This window comes from Triturus cristatus, chromosome 8, assembly GCF_964204655.1.
Source record: "Triturus cristatus chromosome 8, aTriCri1.1, whole genome shotgun sequence".
Taxonomy (NCBI): Eukaryota; Metazoa; Chordata; class Amphibia; order Caudata; family Salamandridae; genus Triturus; species Triturus cristatus.
In genome coordinates this window covers 737,306,369-737,320,651 of record NC_140591.1, presented here as the reverse complement: position 1 = coordinate 737,320,651, position 14,283 = coordinate 737,306,369, and the positions used below count along the sequence as shown (strand labels likewise).

At 41.7% G+C, this 14,283-nt stretch overlaps 6 non-coding genes across 6 annotated transcripts; all 6 read left to right on the top strand.

The window, feature by feature from the left end:
• Window positions 1–731: 731 nt before the first annotated feature.
• TRNAV-CAC (transfer RNA valine (anticodon CAC)) lies at window positions 732–804 on the top strand. The gene has a single exon. It is a non-coding gene; the product is annotated as a tRNA-Val (tRNA).
• A 2,325-nt stretch (window positions 805–3,129) lies between these two features.
• Window positions 3,130–3,202, top strand: TRNAV-CAC (transfer RNA valine (anticodon CAC)). Its single transcript has one exon. It is a non-coding gene; the product is annotated as a tRNA-Val (tRNA).
• A 2,314-nt stretch (window positions 3,203–5,516) lies between these two features.
• Window positions 5,517–5,589, top strand: TRNAA-CGC (transfer RNA alanine (anticodon CGC)). The gene has a single exon. It is a non-coding gene; the product is annotated as a tRNA-Ala (tRNA).
• A 1,970-nt stretch (window positions 5,590–7,559) lies between these two features.
• On the top strand, window positions 7,560–7,631 carry TRNAP-UGG (transfer RNA proline (anticodon UGG)). The gene has a single exon. It is a non-coding gene; the product is annotated as a tRNA-Pro (tRNA).
• A 2,659-nt stretch (window positions 7,632–10,290) lies between these two features.
• TRNAA-CGC (transfer RNA alanine (anticodon CGC)) lies at window positions 10,291–10,363 on the top strand. Its single transcript has one exon. It is a non-coding gene; the product is annotated as a tRNA-Ala (tRNA).
• Window positions 10,364–12,677: 2,314 nt separating this feature from the next.
• Window positions 12,678–12,750, top strand: TRNAA-CGC (transfer RNA alanine (anticodon CGC)). Its single transcript has one exon. It is a non-coding gene; the product is annotated as a tRNA-Ala (tRNA).
• The last annotated feature ends 1,533 nt before the right edge of the window (window positions 12,751–14,283 follow it).

Below are 14,283 nucleotides of genomic sequence, written 5' to 3'. Positions count from 1 at the left end.
CCTTGCATTCAGCAGGAAGATCTTTAGCTTGAATCTGTGGCCTAGGTATTCACCTTGGTATTTTTTTTGGCACAAAGTGAAGGAGTATTTGAGAGAAAATGCACAATGTGTTTCTTATGTTGTTATGAACAACTTGTTACTCTTTCTCATTAAGCTTCAGCCACTGCAGAAATATATAAATAAGGGCTGACTTCCTGTAAGACGTGTCCAAAGCTGGGACGGAATAAAAGGAGACACTTGTAAATGATAGTGCTATCGTTTGAGAAAGGGTAAGTTGAGACTGACTTTCATGCGTATTCACAGACCAAGCATCATAAAGATACCAGCATGATCTTCATTGCGGGCTTAGAGCCGGTATTAGCTTTTGAGAGGTAAGAGGATTTTGAGGGCTCGTTGGTCTAGGGGTATGATTCTCGCTTTGGGTGCGAGAGGTCCCAGGTTCAAATCCCGGACGAGCCCTTTTCTTGGTACTCTTTTCAAGTTGTTTTGAAGTTTGCGTTTCAAAACCAACATCAATTTTTTCTTTGCAGTAGTGGATAATTCTTTGCTAGAGTCTCATGCTTCAGCCCTGCCCAGTCTGAGCTAATACCAAACATCTGGTCTTGCATGGCATGTACGAGCGTTCAGCTAGGGATGTCGGGCAGGTTGCATGAAAGAAATCTAAAGCCAGAGGCCCATGGAATAGCCAGTTCGGAGCAGTTTCATTACAGAAAAATCAACTGTAGGTATCTGTTTCTGTAGTGTAGTGGTTATCACGTTCGCCTCACACGCGAAAGGTCCCCGGTTCGAAACCGGGCAGAAACAGTTGTTATATTGTGTTGGCTACAATGTTGATAGGTGCCATTTTGCCATGGAATTGTCCAAGCCCTGAAGATTATTTCATGCAATCTCGTTCCAAGAAAGGGAATTCTCTCAAAACACTAAAGTAATCGGCGTGTGGATGTATCTGTTGGTTTTTCAGACCTTGCTTTCAAAAGAGCCCTGCAATCGGTTCACTGCTCACCTAGAACAAGCATTAACATGGAGAATTGTTGGCACCAACAGGAATCTTATTTTAGTGGAGTGTTTCTGGCTTTGAGTGCAGAGGCCCTCGGCTCAATTCCAAGATGATCCTTCTCAGGGTGATGATACAAATGCATTGTCACCTTTACGTTTAATGTCAGAATCATTTATTTCCAGTTGGTGGTGTAAGAATGTTTGCAACAGTATGGCGATTTTTCCTAGCCATGCATGAATGAAAGCATATCACACGCCTTTAGGTGTTTTTCTAATACATTGATATTTGCATCTTCCTTCCTAGCCTGCATGTTTGACTATCTTACAGGCTGCATGTAATAAGTATCACATCAGGGCCCTTCTTCTACTCAATTCACAACTGTTCTATCACGACATAGAGAAGAAAGCTGCATCTGCTTTTGTTGTGTAGTGGTAATCAGGTTTACCTGACGTGTGAAAGCCCCATGCTTTGAAAGTACACAGTAACAAAGAAACCGATGACTTTTATAAAAAGGTGTCATGTGTGTCTCTTACTTTGCACAAAAAGTGCCAGAGATGACTTCATTTGCAGTCACTTGAAAAGTAGGGATTCTCCAATAAATGGTAAATGGTTGAAACAAATCTGAAGAAATGCATGACATACCTGTGTGTGTGTGTGTATGCATGTATGTATATATAGGGAGAGAGAGAGCGTCAATATAAACAGACTTTATTTCAATCAAGCTGTCTTTTCTATCCTTCAGGAGCAGAATGTTCTGATCATCAGCGCTCCAGAATGTAGTGTTTTCTTGGCAAGCATCACATATTGTGATGTGTTAGCTAAAAGTTCCATATCCTAGAGACTGATATATTCCTCTGTACTTGTACCTTGGGGATTCATCAAAACCTGGCATCATAAGCAGCTTTCTACTGCCACAGACTGGACAGCGAAACAATTTAAAATATCCCAGAAAAAGAAAATAAGCATGCTTAATCAGAGCTTTCTGGACAGGAAGGACATTTGAGCAAGTGAGGAATAAGCACTGCTTTTGTTAATTTGCATAGGCAGAATAGAGACTTCTGGGAAAAGGCCGAAATTACAGTCACAGAAAATGGCTGCATCTATAGAGAATGCTAAGAAGTGTTGGCAGCTTTTCCTCTGACCCTGGCCACTTTTACAAGCAATCCTATGATAGTCAGCAGGACCCACCCTAAAAAGGAAGGGGCATCCACTTGGACCCTTTCCACCTTTTCTAAATCTCGCCTGATCGAGCCTGATTGAGCACTGATTGAGCAGATAAGCACATGTCATTCTCATTTCAGAAAGGTATTGGTTAGCTTGCTGCTAGCAGCTCAGTTATGTTATGATGTTAGAGGCTATGCAAGGAATGCTTTAGTCCAGCGATATGCAGTTTTTATTGCGCCTTGCATTCAGCAGGAAGATCTTTAGCTTGAATCTGTGGCCTAGGTATTCACCTTGGTATTTCTTTTGGCACAAAGTGAAGGAGTATTTGAGAGAAAATGCACAATGTGTTTCTTATGTTGTTATGAACAACTTGTTACTCTTTCTCATTAAGCTTCAGCCACTGAAGAAATATATAAATAAGGGCTGACTTCCTGTAAGACGTGTCCAAAGCTGGGACGGAATAAAAGGAGACACTTGTAAATGATAGTGCTATCGTTTGAGAAAGGGTAAGTTGAGACTGACTTTCATGCGTATTCACAGACCAAGCATCATAAAGATACCAGCATGATCTTCATTGCGGGCTTAGAGCCGGTATTAGCTTTTGAGAGGTAAGAGGATTTTGAGGGCTCGTTGGTCTAGGGGTATGATTCTCGCTTTGGGTGCGAGAGGTTCCAGGTTCAAATCCCGGACGAGCCCTTTTCTTGGTACTCTTTTCAAGTTGTTTTGAAGTTTGCGTTTCAAAACCAACATCAATTTTTTCTTTGCAGTAGTGGATAATTCTTTTCTAGAGTCTCATGCTTCAGCCCTGCCCAGTCTGAGCTAATACCAAACATCTGGTCTTGCATGGCATGTACGAGCGTTCAGCTAGGGATGTCGGGCAGGTTGCATGAAAGAAATCTAAAGCCAGAGGCCCATGGAATAGCCAGTTCGGAGCAGTTTCATTACAGAAAAATCAACTGTAGGTATCTGTTTCTGTAGTGTAGTGGTTATCACGTTCGCCTCACACGCGAAAGGTCCCCGGTTCGAAACCGGGCAGAAACAGTTGTTATATTGTGTTGGCTACAATGTTGATAGGTGCCGTTTTGCCATGGAATTGTCCAAGCCCTGAAGATTATTTCATGCAATCTCGTTCCAAGAAAGGGAATTCTCTCAAAACACTAAAGTAATCGGCGTGTGGATGTATCTGTTGGTTCTCAGACCTTGCTTTCAAAAGAGCCCTGCAATCGGTTCACTGCTCACCTAGAACAAGCATTAACATGGAGAATTGTTGGCACCAACAGGAATCTTATTTTAGTGGAGTGTTTCTGGCTTTGAGTGCAGAGGCCCTCGGCTCAATTCCAAGATGATCCTTCTCAAGGTGATGATACAAATGCATTGTCACCTTTACGTTTAATGTCAGAATCATTTATTTCCAGTTGGTGGTGTAAGAATGTTTGCAACAGTATGGCGATTTTTCCTAGCCATGCATGAATGAAAGCATATCACTCGCCTTTAGGTGTTTTTCTAATACATTGATATTTGCATCTTCCTTCCTAGCCTGCATGTTTGACTATCTTACAGGCTGCATGTAATAAGTATCACATCAGGGCCCTTCTTCTACTCAATTCACAACTGTTCTATCACGACATAGATAAGAAAGCTGCATCTGCTTTTGTTGTGTAGTGGTAATCAGGTTTACCTGACGTGTGAAAGCCCCATGCTTTGAAAGTACACAGTAACAAAGAAACCGATGACTTTTATAAAAAGGTGTCATGTGTGTCTCTTACTTTGCACAAAAAGTGCCAGAGATGGCTTCATTTGCAGTCACTTGAAAAGTAGGGATTCTCCAATAAATGGTAAATGGTTTAAACAAATCTGAAGAAATGCATGACATACCTGTGTGTGTGTGTGTACGCATGTATGTATATATAGGGAGAGAGAGAGCGTCAATATAAACAGACTTTATTTCAATCAAGCTGTCTTTTCTATCCTTCAGGAGCAGAATGTTCTGATCATCAGCGCTCCAGAATGTAGTGTTTTCTTGGCAAGCATCACATATTGTGATGTGTTAGCTAAAAGTTCCATATCCTAGAGACTGATATATTCCTCTGTACTTGTACCTTGGGGATTCATCAAAACCTGGCATCATAAGCAGCTTTCTACTGCCACAGACTGGACAGCGAAACAATTTAAAATATCCCAGAAAAAGAAAATAAGCATGCTTAATCAGAGCTTTCTGGACAGGAAGGACATTTGAGCAAGTGAGGAATAAGCACTGCTTTTGTTAATTTGCATAGGCAGAATAGAGACTTCTGGGAAAAGGCCGAAATTACAGTCACAGAAAATGGCTGCATCTATAGAGAACGCTAAGAAGTGTTGGCAGCTTTTCCTCTGACCCTGGCCACTTTTACAAGCAATCCTATGATAGTCAGCAGGACCCACCCTAAAAAGGAAGGGGCATCCACTTGGACCCTTTCCACCTTTTCTAAATCTCGCCTGATCGAGCACTGATTGAGCAGATAAGCACATGTAATTCTCATTTCAGAAAGGTATTGGTTAGCTTGCTGCTAGCAGCTCAGTTATGTTATGATGTTAGAGGCTATGCAAGGAATGCTTTAGTCCAGCGATATGCAGTTTTTATTGCGCCTTGCATTCAGCAGGAAGATCTTTAGCTTGAATCTGTGGCCTAGGTATTCACCTTGGTATTTCTTTTGGCACAAAGTGAAGGAGTATTTGAGAGAAAATGCACAATGTGTTTCTTATGCTGTTATGAACAACTTGTTACTCTTTCTCATTAAGCTTCAGCCACTGCAGAAATATATAAATAAGGGCTGACTTCCTGTAAGACGTGTCCAAAGCTGGGACGGAATAAAAGGAGACACTTGTAAATGATAGTGCTATCGTTTGAGAAAGGGTAAGTTGAGACTGACTTTCATGCGTATTCACAGACCAAGCATCATAAAGATACCAGCATGATCTTCATTGCGGGCTTAGAGCCGTTATTAGCTTTTGAGAGGTAAGAGGATTTTGAGGGCTAGTTGGTCTAGGGGTATGATTCTCGCTTTGGGTGCGAGAGGTCCCGGGTTCAAATCCCGGACGAGCCCTTTTCTTGGCACTCTTTTCAAGTTGTTTTGAAGTTTGCGTTTCAAAACCAACATCAATTTTTTCTTTGCAGTAGTGGATAATTCTTTGCTAGAGTCTCATGCTTCAGCCCTGCCCAGTCTGAGCTAATACCAAACATCTGGTCTTGCATGGCATGTACGAGCGTTCAGCTAGGGATGTCGGGCAGGTTGCATGAAAGAAATCTAAAGCCAGAGGCCCATGGAATAGCCAGTTCGGAGCAGTTTCATTACAGAAAAATCAACTGTAGGTATCTGTTTCTGTAGTGTAGTGGTTATCACGTTCGCCTCGCACGCGAAAGGTCCCCGGTTCGAAACCGGGCAGAAACAGTTGTTATATTGTGTTGGCTACAATGTTGATAGGTGCCGTTTTGCCATGGAATTGTCCAAGCCCTGAAGATTATTTCATGCAATCTCGTTCCAAGAAAGGGAATTCTCTCAAAACACTAAAGTAATCGGCGTGTGGATGTATCTGTTGGTTCTCAGACCTTGCTTTCAAAAGAGCCCTGCAATCGGTTCACTGCTCACCTAGAACAAGCATTAACATGGAGAATTGTTGGCACCAACAGGAATCTTATTTTAGTGGAGTGTTTCTGGCTTTGAGTGCAGAGGCCCTCGGCTCAATTCCAAGATGATCCTTCTCAAGGTGATGATACAAATGCATTGTCACCTTTACGTTTAATGTCAGAATCATTTATTTCCAGTTGGTGGTGTAAGAATGTTTGCAACAGTATGGCGATTTTTCCTAGCCATGCATGAATGAAAGCATATCACTCGCCTTTAGGTGTTTTTCTAATACATTGATATTTGCATCTTCCTTCCTAGCCTGCATGTTTGACTATCTTACAGGCTGCATGTAATAAGTATCACATCAGGGCCCTTCTTCTACTCAATTCACAACTGTTCTATCACGACATAGATAAGAAAGCTGCATCTGCTTTTGTTGTTTAGTGGTAATCAGGTTTACCTGACGTGTGAAAGCCCCATGCTTTGAAAGTACACAGTAACAAAGAAACCGATGACTTTTATAAAAAGGTGTCATGTGCGTCTCTTACTTTGCACAAAAAGTGCCAGAGATGACTTCATTTGCAGTCACTTGAAAAGTAGGGATTCTCCAATAAATGGTAAATGGTTGAAACAAATCTGAAGAAATGCATGACATACCTGTGTGTGTGTGTGTACGCATGTATGTATATATAGGGAGAGAGAGAGCATCAATATAAACAGACTTTATTTCAATCAAGCTGTCTTTTCTATCCTTCAGGAGCAGAATGTTCTGATCATCAGCGCTCCAGAATGTAGTGTTTTCTTGGCAAGCATCACATATTGTGATGTGTTAGCTAAAAGTTCCATATCCTAGAGACTGATATATTCCTCTGTACTTGTACCTTGGGGATTCATCAAAACCTGGCATCATAAGCAGCTTTCTACTGCCACAGACTGGACAGCGAAACAATTTAAAATATCCCAGAAAAAGAAAATAAGCATGCTTAATCAGAGCTTTCTGGACAGGAAGGACCTTTGAGCAAGTGAGGAATAAGCACTGCTTTTGTTAATTTGCATAGGCAGAATAGAGACTTCTGGGAAAAGGCCGAAATTACAGTCACAGAAAATGGCTGCATCTATAGAGAACGCTAAGAAGTGTTGGCAGCTTTTCCTCTGACCCTGACCACTTTTACAAGCAATCCTATGATAGTCAGCAGGACCCACCCTAAAAAGGAAGGGGCATCCACTTGGACCCTTTCCACCTTTTCTAAATCTCGCCTGATTGAGCACTGATTGAGCAGATAAGCACATGTCATTCTTATTTCAGAAAGGTATTGGTTAGCTTGCTGCTAGCAGCTCAGTTATGTTATGATGTTAGAGGCTATGCAAGGAATGCTTTAGTCCAGCGATATGCAGTTTTTATTGCGCCTTGCCTTCACCAGGAAGATCTTTAGCTTGAATCTGTGGCCTAGGTATTCACCTTGGTATTTCTTTTGGCACAAAGTGAAGGAGTATTTGAGAGAAAATGCACAATGTGTTTCTTATGTTGTTATGAACAACTTGTTACTCTTTCTCATTAAGCTTCAGCCACTGCAGAAATATATAAATAAGGGCTGACTTCCTGTAAGACGTGTCCGAAGCTGGGACGGAATAAAAGGAGACACTTGTAAATGATAGTGCTATCGTTTGAGAAAGGGTAAGTTGAGACTGACTTTCATGCGTATTCACAGACCAAGCATCATAAAGATACCAGCATGATCTTCATTGCGGGCTTAGAGCCGGTATTAGCTTTTGAGAGGTAAGAGGATTTTGAGGGCTCGTTGGTCTAGGGGTATGATTCTCGCTTTGGGTGCGAGAGGTCCCGGGTTCAAATCCCGGACGAGCCCTTTTCTTGGTACTCTTTTCAAGTTGTTTTGAAGTTTGCGTTTCAAAACCAACATCAATTTTTTCTTTGCAGTAGTGGATAATTCTTTGCTAGAGTCTCATGCTTCAGCCCTGCCCAGTCTGAGCTAATACCAAACATCTGGTCTTGCATGGCATGTACGAGCGTTCAGCTAGGGATGTCGGGCAGGTTGCATGAAAGAAATCTAAAGCCAGAGGCCCATGGAATAGCCAGTTCGGAGCAGTTTCATTACAGAAAAATCAACTGTAGGTATCTGTTTCTGTAGTGTAGTGGTTATCAAGTTCGCCTCACACGCGAAAGGTCCCCGGTTCGAAACCGGGCAGAAACAGTTGTTATATTGTGTTGGCTACAATGTTGATAGGTGCCGTTTTGCCATGGAATTGTCCAAGCCCTGAAGATTATTTCATGCAATCTCGTTCCAAGAAAGGGAATTCTCTCAAAACACTAAAGTAATCGGCGTGTGGATGTATCTGTTGGTTCTCAGACCTTGCTTTCAAAAGAGCCCTGCAATCGGTTCACTGCTCACCTAGAACAAGCATTAACATGGGGAATTGTTGGCACCAACAGGAATCTTATTTTAGTGGAGTGTTTCTGGCTTTGAGTGCAGAGGCCCTCGGCTCAATTCCAAGATGATCCTTCTCAAGGTGATGATACAAATGCATTGTCACCTTTACGTTTAATGTCAGAATCATTTATTTCCAGTTGGTGGTGTAAGAATGTTTGCAACAGTATGGCGATTTTTCCTAGCCATGCATGAATGAAAGCATATCACTCGCCTTTAGGTGTTTTTCTAATACATTGATATTTGCATCTTCCTTCCTAGCCTGCATGTTTGACTATCTTACAGGCTGCATGTAATAAGTATCACATCAGGGCCCTTCTTCTACTCAATTCACAACTGTTCTATCACGACATAGATAAGAAAGCTGCATCTGCTTTTGTTGTGTAGTGGTAATCAGGTTTACCTGACGTGTGAAAGCCCCATGCTTTGAAAGTACACAGTAACAAAGAAACCGATGACTTTTATAAAAAGGTGTCATGTGTGTCTCTTACTTTGCACAAAAAGTGCCAGAGATGGCTTCATTTGCAGTCACTTGAAAAGTAGGGATTCTCCAATAAATGGTAAATGGTTTAAACAAATCTGAAGAAATGCATGACATACCTGTGTGTGTGTGTGTACGCATGTATGTATATATAGGGAGAGAGAGAGCGTCAATATAAACAGACTTTATTTCAATCAAGCTGTCTTTTCTATCCTTCAGGAGCAGAATGTTCTGATCATCAGCGCTCCAGAATGTAGTGTTTTCTTGGCAAGCATCACATATTGTGATGTGTTAGCTAAAAGTTCCATATCCTAGAGACTGATATATTCCTCTGTACTTGTACCTTGGGGATTCATCAAAACCTGGCATCATAAGCAGCTTTCTACTGCCACAGACTGGACAGCGAAACAATTTAAAATATCCCAGAAAAAGAAAATAAGCATGCTTAATCAGAGCTTTCTGGACAGGAAGGACATTTGAGCAAGTGAGGAATAAGCACTGCTTTTGTTAATTTGCATAGGCAGAATAGAGACTTCTGGGAAAAGGCCGAAATTACAGTCACAGAAAATGGCTGCATCTATAGAGAACGCTAAGAAGTGTTGGCAGCTTTTCCTCTGACCCTGGCCACTTTTACAAGCAATCCTATGATAGTCAGCAGGACCCACCCTAAAAAGGAAGGGGCATCCACTTGGACCCTTTCCACCTTTTCTAAATCTCGCCTGATCGAGCACTGATTGAGCAGATAAGCACATGTAATTCTCATTTCAGAAAGGTATTGGTTAGCTTGCTGCTAGCAGCTCAGTTATGTTATGATGTTAGAGGCTATGCAAGGAATGCTTTAGTCCAGCGATATGCAGTTTTTATTGCGCCTTGCATTCAGCAGGAAGATCTTTAGCTTGAATCTGTGGCCTAGGTATTCACCTTGGTATTTCTTTTGGCACAAAGTGAAGGAGTATTTGAGAGAAAATGCACAATGTGTTTCTTATGCTGTTATGAACAACTTGTTACTCTTTCTCATTAAGCTTCAGCCACTGCAGAAATATATAAATAAGGGCTGACTTCCTGTAAGACGTGTCCAAAGCTGGGACGGAATAAAAGGAGACACTTGTAAATGATAGTGCTATCGTTTGAGAAAGGGTAAGTTGAGACTGACTTTCATGCGTATTCACAGACCAAGCATCATAAAGATACCAGCATGATCTTCATTGCGGGCTTAGAGCCGTTATTAGCTTTTGAGAGGTAAGAGGATTTTGAGGGCTAGTTGGTCTAGGGGTATGATTCTCGCTTTGGGTGCGAGAGGTCCCGGGTTCAAATCCCGGACGAGCCCTTTTCTTGGCACTCTTTTCAAGTTGTTTTGAAGTTTGCGTTTCAAAACCAACATCAATTTTTTCTTTGCAGTAGTGGATAATTCTTTGCTAGAGTCTCATGCTTCAGCCCTGCCCAGTCTGAGCTAATACCAAACATCTGGTCTTGCATGGCATGTACGAGCGTTCAGCTAGGGATGTCGGGCAGGTTGCATGAAAGAAATCTAAAGCCAGAGGCCCATGGAATAGCCAGTTCGGAGCAGTTTCATTACAGAAAAATCAACTGTAGGTATCTGTTTCTGTAGTGTAGTGGTTATCACGTTCGCCTCGCACGCGAAAGGTCCCCGGTTCGAAACCGGGCAGAAACAGTTGTTATATTGTGTTGGCTACAATGTTGATAGGTGCCGTTTTGCCATGGAATTGTCCAAGCCCTGAAGATTATTTCATGCAATCTCGTTCCAAGAAAGGGAATTCTCTCAAAACACTAAAGTAATCGGCGTGTGGATGTATCTGTTGGTTCTCAGACCTTGCTTTCAAAAGAGCCCTGCAATCGGTTCACTGCTCACCTAGAACAAGCATTAACATGGAGAATTGTTGGCACCAACAGGAATCTTATTTTAGTGGAGTGTTTCTGGCTTTGAGTGCAGAGGCCCTCGGCTCAATTCCAAGATGATCCTTCTCAAGGTGATGATACAAATGCATTGTCACCTTTACGTTTAATGTCAGAATCATTTATTTCCAGTTGGTGGTGTAAGAATGTTTGCAACAGTATGGCGATTTTTCCTAGCCATGCATGAATGAAAGCATATCACTCGCCTTTAGGTGTTTTTCTAATACATTGATATTTGCATCTTCCTTCCTAGCCTGCATGTTTGACTATCTTACAGGCTGCATGTAATAAGTATCACATCAGGGCCCTTCTTCTACTCAATTCACAACTGTTCTATCACGACATAGATAAGAAAGCTGCATCTGCTTTTGTTGTGTAGTGGTAATCAGGTTTACCTGACGTGTGAAAGCCCCATGCTTTGAAAGTACACAGTAACAAAGAAACCGATGACTTTTATAAAAAGGTGTCATGTGTGTCTCTTACTTTGCACAAAAAGTGCCAGAGATGACTTCATTTGCAGTCACTTGAAAAGTAGGGATTCTCCAATAAATGGTAAATGGTTGAAACAAATCTGAAGAAATGCATGACATACCTGTGTGTGTGTGTGTACGCATGTATGTATATATAGGGAGAGAGAGAGCGTCAATATAAACAGACTTTATTTCAATCAAGCTGTCTTTTCTATCCTTCAGGAGCAGAATGTTCTGATCATCAGCGCTCCAGAATGTAGTGTTTTCTTGGCAAGCATCACATATTGTGATGTGTTAGCTAAAAGTTCCATATCCTAGAGACTGATATATTCCTCTGTACTTGTACCTTGGGGATTCATCAAAACCTGGCATCATAAGCAGCTTTCTACTGCCACAGACTGGACAGCGAAACAATTTAAAATATCCCAGAAAAAGAAAATAAGCATGCTTAATCAGAGCTTTCTGGACAGGAAGGACATTTGAGCAAGTGAGGAATAAGCACTGCTTTTGTTAATTTGCATAGGCAGAATAGAGACTTCTGGGAAAAGGCCGAAATTACAGTCACAGAAAATGGCTGCATCTATAGAGAATGCTAAGAAGTGTTGGCAGCTTTTCCTCTGACCCTGGCCACTTTTACAAGCAATCCTATGATAGTCAGCAGGACCCACCCTAAAAAGGAAGGGGCATCCACTTGGACCCTTTCCACCTTTTCTAAATCTCGCCTGATCGAGCACTGATTGAGCAGATAAGCACATGTAATTCTCATTTCAGAAAGGTATTGGTTAGCTTGCTGCTAGCAGCTCAGTTATGTTATGATGTTAGAGGCTATGCAAGGAATGCTTTAGTCCAGCGATATGCAGTTTTTATTGCGCCTTGCATTCAGCAGGAAGATCTTTAGCTTGAATCTGTGGCCTAGGTATTCACCTTGGTATTTCTTTTGGCACAAAGTGAAGGAGTATTTGAGAGAAAATGCACAATGTGTTTCTTATGCTGTTATGAACAACTTGTTACTCTTTCTCATTAAGCTTCAGCCACTGCAGAAATATATAAATAAGGGCTGACTTCCTGTAAGACGTGTCCAAAGCTGGGACGGAATAAAAGGAGACACTTGTAAATGATAGTGCTATCGTTTGAGAAAGGGTAAGTTGAGACTGACTTTCATGCGTATTCACAGACCAAGCATCATAAAGATACCAGCATGATCTTCATTGCGGGCTTAGAGCCGTTATTAGCTTTTGAGAGGTAAGAGGATTTTGAGGGCTAGTTGGTCTAGGGGTATGATTCTCGCTTTGGGTGCGAGAGGTCCCGGGTTCAAATCCCGGACGAGCCCTTTTCTTGGCACTCTTTTCAAGTTGTTTTGAAGTTTGCGTTTCAAAACCAACATCAATTTTTTCTTTGCAGTAGTGGATAATTCTTTGCTAGAGTCTCATGCTTCAGCCCTGCCCAGTCTGAGCTAATACCAAACATCTGGTCTTGCATGGCATGTACGAGCGTTCAGCTAGGGATGTCGGGCAGGTTGCATGAAAGAAATCTAAAGCCAGAGGCCCATGGAATAGCCAGTTCGGAGCAGTTTCATTACAGAAAAATCAACTGTAGGTATCTGTTTCTGTAGTGTAGTGGTTATCACGTTCGCCTCGCACGCGAAAGGTCCCCGGTTCGAAACCGGGCAGAAACAGTTGTTATATTGTGTTGGCTACAATGTTGATAGGTGCCGTTTTGCCATGGAATTGTCCAAGCCCTGAAGATTATTTCATGCAATCTCGTTCCAAGAAAGGGAATTCTCTCAAAACACTAAAGTAATCGGCGTGTGGATGTATCTGTTGGTTCTCAGACCTTGCTTTCAAAAGAGCCCTGCAATCGGTTCACTGCTCACCTAGAACAAGCATTAACATGGAGAATTGTTGGCACCAACAGGAATCTTATTTTAGTGGAGTGTTTCTGGCTTTGAGTGCAGAGGCCCTCGGCTCAATTCCAAGATGATCCTTCTCAAGGTGATGATACAAATGCATTGTCACCTTTACGTTTAATGTCAGAATCATTTATTTCCAGTTGGTGGTGTAAGAATGTTTGCAACAGTATGGCGATTTTTCCTAGCCATGCATGAATGAAAGCATATCACTCGCCTTTAGGTGTTTTTCTAATACATTGATATTTGCATCTTCCTTCCTAGCCTGCATGTTTGACTATCTTACAGGCTGCATGTAATAAGTATCACATCAGGGCCCTTCTTCTACTCAATTCACAACTGTTCTATCACGACATAGATAAGAAAGCTGCATCTGCTTTTGTTGTGTAGTGGTAATCAGGTTTACCTGACGTGTGAAAGCCCCATGCTTTGAAAGTACACAGTAACAAAGAAACCGGTGACTTTTATAAAAAGGTGTCATGTGCGTCTCTTACTTTGCACAAAAAGTGCCAGAGATGACTTCATTTGCAGTCACTTGAAAAGTAGGGATTCTCCAATAAATGGTAAATGGTTGAAACAAATCTGAAGAAATGCATGACATACCTGTGTGTGTGTGTGTACGCATGTATGTATATATAGGGAGAGAGAGAGCGTCAATATAAACAGACTTTATTTCAATCAAGCTGTCTTTTCTATCCTTCAGGAGCAGAATGTTCTGATCATCAGCGCTCCAGAATGTAGTGTTTTCTTGGCAAGCATCACATATTGTGATGTGTTAGCTAAAAGTTCCATATCCTAGAGACTGATATATTCCTCTGTACTTGTACCTTGGGGATTCATCAAAACCTGGCATCATAAGCAGCTTTCTACTGCCACAGACTGGACAGCGAAACAATTTAAAATATCCCAGAAAAAGAAAATAAGCATGCTTAATCAGAGCTTTCTGGACAGGAAGGACCTTTGAGCAAGTGAGGAATAAGCACTGCTTTTGTTAATTTGCATAGGCAGAATAGAGACTTCTGGGAAAAGGCCGAAATTACAGTCACAGAAAATGGCTGCATCTATAGAGAACGCTAAGAAGTGTTGGCAGCTTTTCCTCTGACCCTGACCACTTTTACAAGCAATCCTATGATAGTCAGCAGGACCCACCCTAAAAAGGAAGGGGCATCCACTTGGACCCTTTCCACCTTTTCTAAATCTCGCCTGATTGAGCACTGATTGAGCAGATAAGCACATGTCATTCTCATTTCAGAAAGGTATTGGTTAGCTTGCTGCTAGCAGCTCAGTTATGTTATGATGTTA